Source organism: Biomphalaria glabrata, chromosome 7, assembly GCF_947242115.1.
Source record: "Biomphalaria glabrata chromosome 7, xgBioGlab47.1, whole genome shotgun sequence".
NCBI lineage: Eukaryota > Metazoa > Mollusca > Gastropoda > Planorbidae > Biomphalaria > Biomphalaria glabrata.
In genome coordinates, this window is record NC_074717.1 from 27,881,206 (window position 1) to 27,896,125 (window position 14,920).

General features: G+C 32.9%; 1 protein-coding gene across 4 annotated transcripts in view; it reads right to left on the reverse strand.

Annotated features, from left to right (window-relative positions):
* Positions 1-7,652, reverse strand: part of LOC106069853 (beta-hexosaminidase subunit alpha-like) — an 80,610-nt gene extending 72,958 nt beyond the window's left edge. For 2 of the 4 annotated variants that reach the window (XM_056034630.1, XM_056034625.1), the window contains exon 1: positions 7,318-7,652. The gene's annotated coding sequence lies outside the window, so the exon portion shown is untranslated. Of the gene's footprint in view, positions 1-641; positions 757-7,288 lie in introns of those variants that run through there. The other 2 variants (XM_056034628.1, XM_056034627.1) reach the window with 2 other exon arrangements.
* Positions 7,653-14,920: the final 7,268 nt, after the last annotated feature.

A 14,920-nucleotide genomic window follows, 5' to 3' on the forward strand; every position in this document is an offset into this window, starting at 1 on the left:
AAACACTCGTGTTTTCAGTGGCGCCCCAAATCTCTGGATGTATCTTTGTGATCGCAGGCCCAATTACCCTAGTGTCTCCTGAAATGTTTTCAAACACATTCTCTACTACACAACAGAAGAAACAACTTCTCGCGTTTGTCCAGCATGCACGAGATTTATCGAACGCATGCCTTCAATGACAGGCATCAATCAATACGCTTGCAGTGTGCCACCAGTCAATCGGCACAAAGACACACAAGCCTGTATGCTAGGAGTGAAACACATTTATTTGACCTACATGCTCAAAGATCGAACCCCACTCCTGACTTGTATATCTAGTTATTGTGTTTCACTCTTCCATTCCATAGACACATACTTGTGTCATTCTTGTATTGGTTTAATACCGCATATAATAAAACATTAAATCTTACCCTTAGTCTAGACTAAAGTAGACGGTCTTATCATGTTACCTTTGTTATTATTTATTAAGTACTACCAAATGTTACAACTTTTCCAAGTACTTTTTACCCCCCCCCCCCGGTCATTGCTTTCTATTCCCTCAATCAATTTTGTTGAAGTATAAAAAAAATATATTATTTTTAAGCAAATAACAAAAATTAATGTTTAAATTATGAAATAATAAAAATCTCAATTTGACTCACGTTTTCTAAAATTATATGTCAACAAAGTTTTTTTTCATTATCACACTGCACATGCAAAGAACAAGTTCGATGTATATTATTGTTAGATATCCACCCATAGAATCTAGGGACAACAAAATAACAACATCTCTTGAGCTCAGACCCAATCTTAACTTGAACTTCCTGTGAATGCAGCTACAAAGCTAAACATGAAAAATTCAAGCAGAAATGTGATAAGTTATTGTCTAGTGAACTTTTTAAAGAACAATCCACAATAATACATCTACCACCAGCTGGCCTAAGAAAGAATAAAAGGACCAGGGTTTGGTCATCTTACTTTAAAAAAAAAAAAATAGTGCGGAGGGGGGGGGGGCATGCCTCTCAGAAGCTAATTCAATACCAAAAGAGGAGAGGGGAAAGTCAAGTTGCCAGACGTCTGATGGTTCTATTAATAATTTGGTCTGCACACTTCTCACTACTGCTGACAAACACACACACAGATGCTAACAAACAAGGCTGTGGAAATATGCTTCAAAAAAAGAACAAGATGACGACTCAACTATGCCGAAAATGTCCTAAGTTTTATACTGCCTGGTCTGTCCACTATGTAGCCCCCACAGCCAACTAGTGTGTCTCCAGCTGACATCTCCACCTTTTTGGTGTTCTTAATGCACAAACACTACAATCATTTTGGTTCAGAGCCAATGGGTCAGTATTCAAACTAGATCTCAAGGAACACAATGCACTAAGTAATAGGAATTCTGTTTTCATTGAGTTGACTTCCAAATAAAAATGGCATTATCTTACAGAATCTATTGTTGGCATCAGCATTCCACCAGGCATAGTGATTTCAGAGCTGGTAATACATTACCTACAACTTTACATATAATCAAGTACAAAGGAAATTCAATTAATTTACAAATTGATATCTATTTGATTTAATTTACCTTCAATATATTAATATAAAGGGGGAGAGAAGTAACAAGCAAAAACCAATATTTGCAAACACGTAATTAGCAATCCACCTTATAATGTGTATAAAATATATTTTGAATTTTAATGATAAAAATTAAGTTTTCAAAACAAACTATAAAATGTTCTATCAAGCGTAGAAAACAAAATTAAAATTACACCACATTGTTTCTTTTTTTTTCTTTTAATAAACTAGAATTTAGCTAAGTTCTGACCCTTCCCAATGTCCTAATGCAGACTTCATAAAATGTACATAAAAAATTTTCTGATGTTTTATAACTCTAAGGATCTGTAGTCTGTGTAGACACAAAAAATGTTTTCAAATATTTATAAATAATTTATAAAAAATTGTATCATGCCAATCACACAAACAAAAACTGAACCCAGATATTTCATCTTAGACAGGAGAGATATAAGCTATATTATATATCTATAAAAGATAGATATTTATATATCAGAGCGCCTAAAGATTTTCAAGTAAAGAGTTTGTTATCCTTTATCATCTAATAAAAATTTGTTTTCTATATTTTCTTAATTTTTTTTTTAATTGCTAAAAAATCAAACGGACATCAAGAATGCACCTGCATGTTCCAATTTATCCATTTACTATCGAATACTACATCATGCCAGGTTTAATTTTATTGCAATCTCAATGGAATAAAGAGTTCTTAAAAGCAAACTATAATAAAAACTTTAAATGTAATTTAAAAGTAATTTAATCTAATAATTAACTCAATTTCATCTATAGACAATCAATCTAGATCTAAAGAAAAAGATAGTCATAAATAAAATTAATAGTATTTTAGTAGCGTCTAGATGAGTAGATGTATACCTAGATATAATTTAATTATTATACATTGTATGTTAAAGAATAAAGATAATCACTGATAATCTCTATCTAGACTAGATCTAGAAGTCTAGATCTCCACTAGCAGCACTAACTAGTATTAGTATTAATTACTAATCTAGACTCTAGTCACTCTAGATCCATTATATATTATATAAATAGCACTATTATATTCTTGTTCTAGATTATTTTATATAAATATAGTGTATAGAATCTATACTATAGAATTTAGATTTTTAGATCTAGATTCTAGAGATATATTCTAGATCTTGATACTATAGTTAGACATCTAGACTTCTAGATCTAGAATTCTAGAATCTAGATTCTATTCTAGATAAATAGCAGATCTATATTTAGTAGATTAGATCTTTAGTAGTTTAGTATATCGATCTATTCATAGATCTAGATCTAGTACAACCGAGTAGTAGTCTTAAAGGGGAAACTCAGATGGTTTTTCAAATTTGAGTTATTGACATATTTCAATTCTGCGTAAAAAGTTGTAATAGTAAACATTTTACCATTTTTTATTTAAATGCTTAGAAACATTTACATTTAAAAATTAGTCAGTAAATTCTTGACATTTAAAATATAACGAGATTCTTTGAGATTTTGTTTTTAGCTTAAAGACAAACATACTTTCCTCAACTATACTGAAAGGGAAACTAGATTTAACCAAACGTCACTTCCCTCATCTATACCCAAAGGGAAACTAGATTTAACCAAACGTCACTTCCCTCATCTATACCCAAAGGGGAACTATATTTAACCAAACGTCACTTCCCTCAACTATACTGAAAGGGGAACTATATTTAACCAAACGTCACTTCCCTCAACTATACTGAAAGGGGAACTAGATTTAACCAAACGTCACTTCCCTCAACTATACTGAAAGGGGAACTAGATTTAACCAATGGTATTGCTTCATTCTTACAGTTACTTCCCTCAACTATACTAAAAGGGGAACTAGATTTAACCAATTGTATTGCTTCATTCTTACAGTAAGTTACAGTAGCTGTTAGGCTGTTCACTGTTAGGCTTAGTGACGACCTAGTCCAGAGCTATGGTACAGTTATATATATATATATTATATAGATCTAAAAGCATTAGGACTTATAACCAACATCAGAAAAAAAGTAACATTTTCATCTAAGACCCTCCCTGTCCCAAAAAGTAAATAGATCATGTGTCTGACTGATTCTAACAAACTGGTCAATGTAAGGCTAGTCGAGATTACGTGTAGTCGGTCATGACAAGACAACCAAGCGATAATGTTTGTTGTGTATTGAGTGGTCAGGCGAGAAAATACACACTGCCGCAGTTAGTCAAGCATGTCAATCTACTTTTAACATGCATTTTTTTCTTTGCTTAGATCTAACTGCATAGATGAAGATATTTTTTTTTTAAGAGAATGTAAACTTTACTATATGGTTTACCGTTATACATTAAGCCAATACTGCCAATAGATTAAATTAATAGATCTAGGTTTGTGTGACGCCACATAGAAACCTAATGAAAGTCTGCCAGTTTAGGAAGCGCAGGAAAATTACATCAGAACAACATCAATTTCTATGTAATTATTGCAAATTGCAAATAAAAAAAAAGAATTTAATATATTCATTGTATCTTTAAAAAATCAAAACACATATTTATAATCATATTATATCAAAAATTGTCAAAACTATCAGACTTTCCCTTTAAAAAGTTTAAGTCTAGAAAATTAGGTCTAGAGTCTAGATCAAGTAGATCTAGATCTAAATCTAGACTGAATCTAGACACTTAATTTATTGCAAAGATCCTATGGATTAGACTAAAAGGCTAAGGTATAATATATAGCAACATCATAAACCACTTAGACAAACATAATGTCCTCACACCATACCAACATGGCTTTAGGAAATATAGATCATGTGAAACACAACTAATAGGACTAATTGATGATTTTTCAAAAGGTTTAGATAATAGTGAACAAATAGATGCTATCTTACTAGATTTTTCTAAGGCTTTTGACAAAGTTCACCACCATAGTTTGCTTAAAAAATTAAAATATTTCGGCATTAATGGTCCACTGCATCAGTGGATTAAAGACTTTCTGATAGGGAGAGAACAAACTGTAATAATAAATGGCTCTAAATCAACACCGATAACAGTAAACTCAGGTGTACCTCAAGGTACAGTCTTGGGTCCACTACTATTTTTAATTTACATAAATGATTTACCAAATTGCATTAGTTCAGGAACAAAAGTCAGATTATTTGCAGACGATTGCATAATATATAGAACAATAAAAACAACACAAGACACAGATATTTTACAAAGAGAATTAGATGAATTACAGAAATGGGAATCAAATTGGAGCATGTCTTTCCACCCAGAAAAATGTCAGTTGTTAAGAGTAACAAAAAAACTAAAACAAATTAATTCCACTTATCTTATTCATGGCAAACCAGTATCACAGACTAAAAACGCAAAATACCTAGGTGTTATAATAAATGAAAAACTATCATGGAATCCACATATTGATGAAACTACAAAAAAATCAAACAAAGCATTAGGATTTATTAAAAGAAATTTCTATAAATCAAATAAGAACATAAAACTAAAATGTTACTTAACCTTGGTTAGGCCAATAATAGAATATGCATCCTCCGTTTGGGACCCCTCAACTCAAGAAAACATTAAGAAACTGGAACAGACACAAAATAGAGCAGTGAGATTCATAACAAACGAATATTCACATTTGACTAGAGTAACACCTTTAGTAAAATCACTAAATTTAGAAAGCCTTCAGGACAGAAGGCTCAAAAGTAAAGTAGCAATCATACATAAAACACTGAACCATAATCTTCAAATACAAAAACAAAATTTAATAAAATACTCTGAAAGACACAAAGATAAAGGCACATTCCTCGTCCCATATGCTAGGACAAATTTGTACAAATACTCCTTCTTCCCTAGTGCTATTAGAGCATGGAATGGGTTGCCTGAGCTAGCCAGGAAAACCAGTGACTTGGCAGAATTTAAGTCATTGGTTAATATGCATGACTAAATGCAAGACGCGTAGGACGTAATCATCTTCTTTTTTGAAGTAACGTCTGTATTATATAAGATAAGATAAGATAAGGTCTAGATCAGGGGTTCTCAACCTGTGGGTCACGACCCCCTTGGGGGTCGATTGACCATTAGCCAGGGGTCGCCTAAGATCATCAAAATTATGGATTGTTATTATCTATTCTTCTATTGCTGTATGTGTGTGTGCGTTGGGGGGGGGGGGGATGTCGTTGCAGAGTGGGGGATTGTAAAAAGGGTTGCCGAACTTAAAAGGTTGAGAGCTGCTGGTCTAGATTAACTTGATAATAGATTCTAGATACATCTCTATATTATTCTAGATCTATATAGACTACTATACTAGATCTATAATCTATAATTATTATATTTATAGATATATATATATATATAAGTAATAGACTAGTATAAGTAGGTCTAGATCTAGAGTAGTTTATTAATTCGGACATTACATGAATTTGGACATTCATTGTTTTTATGGTCATTAAATAATTATTTTAATATTTATTATAAAACTAGCGCACTGTATAATCTGCTTGTCCATTTTCCAGTGATTCTGACCCAATTTCCTTCCATTTAGCTGTCTTTTATGTAAGAAAAACGAATTTCAAATTTGTAAGTCAGGTTGTTTTTTTTTTTTACTATGTTACCAGGATGACTGTACCTGTTCCTAGGGTTAAGACAATATTTTTTTATTGGCTATGTCTATACTAATGAGACGGGCAATATTTATTCTGTTTTTGGAGCTGATTTATTTGATTCATAAGCCAAGTTGTTTGATTCCATACAAAAAAAAAATTAATAATAGGGTGTCCAAATTTAATTACGATTTTCTTACCAAAATTTATTTCAGACAGCCAGTTTTGGATATCAATGTTAATGATCTTATATTATATTTTTGTTCATTTGTTGTTTTTTTTTATAGAGAATAAATGGGCAAATGTTTGTAGTGAGCTTGGTACATTGAATGAAGTTAAATGCTTAGATTGCTTAGATCTAGACGTCTAGACCTACTAGATAGATCTAAATTTATATAGAGAGAATATAGAGAGGATTCAGTTAGGCAAGAATGGCTATCCTAACCTGTACTATACCACAAAAGATCATCTGTATTAGAAATTTATTAAATTAATTAAACCAAAAAGACTAACATTTAACACACATCTAATCATGCAAACATAAAATAAGTCAAAAAGTCGGTATAGAAGTCAGTATTCCAGTGACCTAATTTAGGTAGAATAAGTGTATTTATATTTTTATTTTTTGTGTTCGTATTTATGCATAATTTGAAAACATCTTAATGATTTCATGTGAGGGGCTATGCCTGCGCTGCCTGGGGATCTTAAAATTTAGTTAATATTAATATAGAATCATTGATGCTTAAATATAGAGACTGTCGAAAATAAATTATATGGTGTCCGGAATCAAATAATGTGGGTCAAATTTGTCAGAATTAAATGAAAACACACGGCCTCTTTGACCTTAGCCTTAAATATAATAACAAATTTACAAATATTTCAGGCTTAGGGGTACAAATATAAGTAGTCATCCTTATTCTCCTTAATATTAAACTCTTAAACTAAAGAAGATTTTGATACTTCATTTTCTTTTCTAGATTAAGAATTATGTCGAACCACTGTAAAATAATGCGCTGTCAAAGTCAAACTTTCAAATTTGGGCCTATAGAGTTATAGACTTTAGACTATGTCACTATAGCCTAGGTGTCCGAATAGCATAAACTACTCTAGTTATCTAGATCTAGACTTGGAAAAAAGAGACGACTTACGCACTCTAGTCTAAACTCTACTGACTTACCGAGGGCGAGCTCAAAAACTTAAATAAATAGTCTAGATAATGAAATGTTATGTAGGCTTATTGAAGTTTTAGTTATTCACTTTCACTTATTATTATTGGTCAATTGAAAATAAATCCATTACTTAAGAATCACAGAATGTTACACAAATTTATTCCAGCTAGATCTAGAGTTAGAAATATATCTAGACTAGATCTATAGCAAGATAGATCTATATAAAAAAAACAAATATAGACTCTAGATCTATATCTAGATATCTAGACTATAGATCCAGATTTGTCGGAACTGCTAAACAGAATCAGCCTACTGCGGAACAATAATCTTGAATTGCAAAACCGTTCGTAGATTTTTCCTTCCGGTTCAAAATAAAATGAAATAAGGGCAGGAATACACTGACCTACATTACCTTTTTTCTTGAACAACAAACTCTAGATAATTATTTTGGCGGAGAAAGATAGATAGATAGATAGATAGATAGATAGATAGATAGATAGATAGATAGATAGATAGATAGATAGATAGATAGATAGATAGATAGATAGATAGATAGATAGATAGATAGATAGATAGATAGATAGATAGATAGATAGATAGATAGATAGATAGATAGATAGATAGATAGATAGATAGATAGATAGATAGATAGATAGATAGATAGATAGATAGATAGATAGATAGATAGATAGATAGATAGATAGATAGATAGATAGATAGATAGATAGATAGATAGATAGATAGATAGATAGATAGATAGATAGATAGATAGATAGATAGATAGATAGATAGATAGATAGATAGATAGATAGATAGATAGATAGATAGATAGATAGATAGATAGATAGATAGATAGATAGATAGATAGAATATCAATAGCGGAGAGTTTGATTGTGCTAGCAGCTTTAGATTAGTCAAAATATGCCATTAGGGCTGACAAATTAGGCTTGTGTCAGGCGTCCACCAACATATCGTAAGGCTTGTAACGGGGTCCCTGTACTGAAAAAGTTTGAGAACCTTTGATATACACTGTAGTTGACTGTCAGGGGTCTACGAAAGTGAAAAAAAAATGAATTTGGGATCTATGACATGTAAATATGATTTTACGATTGTAGATCTCATTTAAGACTTAATCTTTATTCACATATGATTTGTATTACTCTTGTCAGGGCCAGCCTTAGGCATAGGCAGCAGCCTATGGCCTCTGAATGGTAGGGGCCTCGCACAGGAATAAATAGCGAAACTTGTCCTCAGTTTTACTGTTGGAGTACACTTGGTTTTTAATCAATTGCGTACTTTTATTTTTATTTTTGTTGTTGTTTCGCTGTTTTATTATTATTATTTTTTTTTTCTATTTCACCAAATTCACTTCGCCTGGATCACAAAACTCCATTTGGCAACGCTCATGAATTTAGTGATCGTAGCTTTGCTTTTCTTTTTATTGAAACGAGGGTTTTTACATCAAAACCCCTTTAGGTTACGCTCATGCTGATTGTAATTGTCCTTTAATTTTGTTTTGTTTTTTAATTGGAGAGGTTTTAGCCCCAAACCTTTCTTGGCTACGCTCATAGAATTTGGTGGCTGCAGCTTTTCTTTTCGTTTTTTTTTTTTTTTAATTTTGGAAGGGGGATTTTAACATCCTTGGTTACGATTATGGAATTTGGTAACTAGTTATTCACCAGTTTGTTTGTTTTTTTATTTTAAAAAAAAGTTGGGGGGGGGGGTTAAACCAGTTACACGCAAAAAACCCTTTTATCTCTAAATACTTCTATGAAATTGAGTGACTTTCTTTTGTATTGGAACAGGGTTTTAACATCAAGATTCACTTTATGTTTTTATTGGCAGGAGGGGGAGATCAACCCCTTTCTACAAAACTTCGCTCATGGAATTTGGTGACTATGATGAAAGGGGGTTTTAAACTCCAAACTTCCCTTGGCTACGCTCACAGAATTTCTAGACTGTCGTTTGCTTTTGATTTATATTAAAGTGGGGGAGTTTTAACATAAACCCTCTGTCCTGGAGGGGGTTTAAACCCAGAACTCCCATTGTCTACCCTTATTGAATTTGGTGACTGTCGTGTCGATGTGTCAATACAAAATATAACATTCATTATTAATTATTTGCCTATTACATGACTGAAACGTTAAATTCCAACCATTTTAACTTATTAGCTAATCAACATAGGCCTACTATTATATAGAGTTGTAGACCAAGTATTAGGCCTCTTATACAAAAGTATTGCCTTTACTTGCGAGCGTCTTGATGGCCCCAAACGGGCCAGACAAGCTCAGAGAATATGCCACCTAGACGTGCACTACGCTCAATCATTAAATTAAAAAAATTATTTTACGTGAATATATTTACAAGTCTTTTATAACAAAGACTTATATTATATTTCGTATTAAATGTACCGGTAATTAATATAAAAAAAAAAGCATAAACAACGTTAAGCCTTCAACAACATGTATGCACTGTTTAAAGTAAAAACAGATTAATTTAGCTCAGTAATTTATTGACAATTGCTTAGTAAAGCATTTCTCATGTTTGGGCAAACATAATTTTAGGGAAAGAAAGGTGGGAATAGTGAGAAGAAATTTTGCAAAATCAGAATTGTATAAACATTTTTGTCATGAATAATTCATTTGACTTCAATCGACTCAAGCCAAAAGAGAATTATGTAAAAGTAGCCTGTATCCGTTGCAAAAAACACCTTACAAATTATAGTTAGTACCTAAGAATACTGTAACTTAGATAGTCTAACCCTTTTTAAAAATTAATCAACCCTATTAACTATTTAAAATATGAAAGAAGTGGGTACTAAACAAAAAAAAAATGTTGAGAAACACTAATTTTGAAAACGCAATGGATGCGAAGAAGATGTTAAGCTAAACTAGTGAATGTATTAAATGAGGGTCTATATCACGGTTATTACAAAATCATATAAATTTAAGGTTTAATATTTTTAGTTAAATCATCACAAATTAAGTGTTCCGAATTTTTAGTTTAAAAAGTAATATAAACATTTAAGAGAACACAGACCAGTCTAATATAAACATTTTTTAAAGCATAAATCAAATAAAGAAAAATAACAAAAAAATCCAGAGAGCATATGCTTAAATTAATTTTTTAAGTAAAACATTAATAATTATTTTCAAAAGCCATTGTTAAAATAATTCTATGCAACAATAGGTTCTGCCAACTTAAGGGCCTCCTTAGCTTGTGTAAATTCTTCTACTTCAGAAAGATGAGACTCTTTTTCTAATAATTCTTCTAGTTCAGCATATGCTTTCTTAAGTCTTAACTGTGTCTGGTACCATTAATCTGGATTCCTGAAGCACTTCACCCTGCTTTCTAATATCAGGTTCATCTTTACCATCTGCTTTCATCTTTTCAAGCTTTTCCTCCAGTTACGCAGCTTCCTTTTCATAACTTTCTTTTTCTTTTGTTAACAAAAAAACTGAAAGCAGATTCTTATTCTTTTAACTATAGGACAATAAAAATAGCTGTGTTCCTTTGTATTACCACTCATAGTCAAGATCTTATTTTAAAATAAATTGGGTCACTTCATGCTCCTATGCTGAACGCAGTTCTTATGCTTTCTCCTTTTTTTTTTAAAATTGGATTTTTATTAACTTTCATAATCATGTTGTATTTTAACTTTAATGGAAACTGTTTCCCAAACAGAAGTCTGAAGTAAAAAAAAGATATTAAATAAAATTGTTAACAAATTTGTCGTGGAAAAATTCAGCTAATCTAAAAGAAACTTTTTTTCTCCATATGTAGTAACAATAAAATGTGGATTAATGGCATTCATATGTTAAGGCTTTATGCAAAATATTGACATCATATTCATGTACAAAATGTTATTAAATCTAGGCAGAATCCTAACTTGAATGTTCACTAAACATTTTTCTCTGAACTCCGAAAGTAAAAAAAAAAATAAAAATAACATGGCCTGATCTAAATAAGTTTGTATAGCACATCACAGCTACTTCAAAGAGTTATCCACTCTTGACCAAAAGAATGAGTTGTTACAGGATTCAAACAATTTCCACTTACAAACACAATTCAATAAGATCAGAGGAGATTAGGAAGCCTCAAAAACAAACATTTTAGCAGTTGGCAGTGTGCACACCTTGTTCATGTCAACTAAGTCACATATTAAGAAGAAATTACACAGAAATTAAGACATCTATTAGATCTATTTAAAAAAAAAAGATAATCAAAAATATTTTGTCAAATTGTATACTTTCAATGAGGAAAAGTTTTAATTAAAAAATGTATTACTCTATCAAAAGATAATTTTTCTTACTTACCGCTTTCTATTTGGAAAACTTTAACAAAGAAAATAGGGCATATTCTCTTAAGTTTACAACTTTCATTAAAAAAATATAATCTCCGAGACAATTTATTTGAGAGATTAATTTACGGTTTTACAGAGCACCGTACGGCATGGTACAGACAAGGTGTGATATGTTGCACTATTAGTATAGATTGATAATTGATTCTATTTTGGTAAACACCTTTGGTGTTGCAATGGGGTAGAGGAGAGTGCGAGGGGTGTAGACCGCAAAGAAGAAGCAAGAAAAATATCAAAATACTTTTAAAAAGCTTATGCTAAGTGCAATTGTATCAATTAGATTGGATCAGTCATTTAATTAAATTTGCAATAGATCTGTGCTATTAGAAATAGTTTTACCAATTGTTTTTTGTTTAGCGCTATTTCATGCTTTTAGCTTTCTCAATAAGCTTTGATCCTATCACTTGTCTGGACCAGTTGGGAAATTGGTCAATTCCTCCTTTATGAATCAGGGGATTGTTCGTAAGAACTATAATTGTACTCTTAATAAATTAATGAATGATTTTTTAAAAAATTTAACAAATTTTGCTCTGCCAAGACAGACGGAGTGAATTAATATAATCTTTGTGCAAAAATACAAATAAAAAGGCAGGATATTGTCGCTTAAAGAAGACATAGGCCTACATTTAACAAAGTCTGCATTCTCTTCCAATTTGAGTCAATAATTTTTTATTTTTTTTTTTGTAATTATTACGTGGAACCATATTTTATTTCCTCAGTTGAAGAGTTTCTTACATGGCGGAAAACCTATAAATAGCCAGCATTTTGGTGCATCCGGTGTACAAAAATACAAGAAGTGTTGATAAGCCCTAGGTTGTTTTTGAAGCTATATGAGAGAGACTTTGTGTACACTTTTAAGCTATATGCACGGCTTCATACTATGTCATCATGTTCTGGAAACGTTTATACAGCTTGTACAAAACACTACTTCTTGTGTTGCCGCTCACATGCAGCTGGTGTTTTAGCAGAGCTAGTTCCAACATTTCTTGCCTCTTGATCGCCTCTTTTGCATCTCTTTCTTTCTACCTCTCGTGCTACTCACGCCCGTTCATATTTCGGGGTCTCGACACCCTTCACCCATTTCCTCAATCTCTCCTCTTCAGCCCACGCCTCTTTCCTCATTCTCCTCACACGCAAGTCGGGATGCCTCCACTGTCCTCGCCTCGTTCTTCAATCTCTCCTCAAGATGTCAACTACAACTTAGAGTGTGTCATATAAATGGCAAAGAAAGAAAAAGAAACAGTATCCCATTTCTGACACCAGTTGTTGTAAATTTAAAAGAACAACTCAATGACCGGGTAGAATAAAGACAGAAGTTAAACACCAAACCAATAAAATAAAGAAGAAAAAGAGTGAGATTCTTATCTTGCAATTAAAACAGTCTTTTTTTTTTTTACACATTTGAGACCCAGCAATCCATCAGCCGAAAACATGTCTTTGTCAAACACAACATAGTGCACAGTCTTCCTCTAGGGATGCCTGTGTACATCACAGAATTACAACAATATTTGTTTTCAGTTTACAAGGAAATCTTGATACAATATTTACCATTATGGTGTACGTCTTTTTTAATCGCTTCTAATTGATATATCTAGATTTTAGTTAAAACCAAAGGCTTACTATCAGTACAAACCATGGGCGTAGCCAGGACTTTTTTTCGGGGGGGGGGGGGGGGGGTTGGGGGGGTGAATTTTTCTCCCCCCCCCCCGCGAAAAAAAAATTATATGTATTTATGTGTGTGTGTGTGTTTGTGTACATAATCTTTATTACATTCTGACCCTTCATTCTTTTGGAAGACGTTTATTGTGCCCTAGAATAGGTTCTTCCATGAGTTAGTGAAAAAATTGTAGATTCCCCGACATTACTAGCAAAGGGGTCTGGGGGAGCGCTAGGAGCTCCCCCAGCGCGGGGCGAAGCCCCGCCGCCAAGCACAATTTCTGATATTGAAAACCAACAAAATGCATATTCTGAGGTATCTACAGTGCATTTTCCTGCTATTAAAAAGTTCTATTTAAAAAGCCTAATGTGCTATTCTTACTGACTTAGACCCTCCCTCGTCGTTCGGCGCATTTGCCATCAAGCTGTTTCCATAAAATTGTGGACTCCCCGCCATTACTAGCAAGGGGGTCTGGGGGAGCTCCGGCAGCTCCCCAGCACGGGGCGAAGCCCCGCCGCCAAGCACTATTTCTGGTATTGAAAGCCAACAAAATGCATATTCTGAGGTATCTACAGTCCATTTTAATGCTATTAAAAAGTTTTATTTCAAAAACCTAATGTGCTATTCTTACTGACTTAGACCCTCCCACTCCGTTCGGAACATTTGACGGCAAGCAGTTTCCATAAAAATCTGTCACTGGTAATGTCAGAAGCCTCTTCCCACCTACCATGAGGACCTCCATGAATTGCAACTCTTCTTATGCGTAATTCATTTTGTCGGAGAACATGTCCCGCAAACCTCATGCGTCGTTCTCTCACAATCTAACTAAGGGGTCGACTCCCAGTTCGGCATAGGATTTCCTTGATATAGATCCGATCTCTATAACTGACTCCTGAGATCTGTCTTAGCCATCTTTGTTGAGCTATATTAAGTGTTTTTCGATTTCGGTAGATGACTATTCACTGCAGTTTATTAATGGAGCCCTGCCACTGGTAAAAATGTGTAACCTCTCTTGAATACGATCTTGGAATTAAGTGACTGTAGTTTGCTTTAGATTTTATATCGAAAAGAGAAGTTTTATCGTCAATATCTTCTATTGGGGGTTTTCCACCTCAAAATGCTCTGTAGGGGGATCTTAGACTCAAAACCATCTGGAGGGGTTTTAAACTTTAAAAAAAAAAGCCATATGTAGAAGAACTCAAAACCCCCGATTGGCTTGGCTACGCTCAAATAATTTTAGTGTGTAATTTGCTTTTTTTTTATATTGAAGATGTATTTTTAGCACCAAACCCCTCTGAATGGGGGTTTAAACTCAAAACCCCTTTCGGCAACGCTCTTAGCATTTTGAGTGCGTAATTTGCTTTTTTTCTTACACTGAAGATGGCGGGGGGTTTAAACTCAAAACCCCTTTGACTACGCTCATAGATTTTAGAGTGAGTAATTTTCTTTTATTTATATTGAAGAGGTACTCACTGGAGGTGAGTTTAAACTCAAAACCCCATAGACTACACTCCTAACATTTTTAGTGTATAATTTGCTTTTTTTTTTTTTATTAAAAAGAGGTATTTTTTACCTTCAAACCCCACTGAAGTGG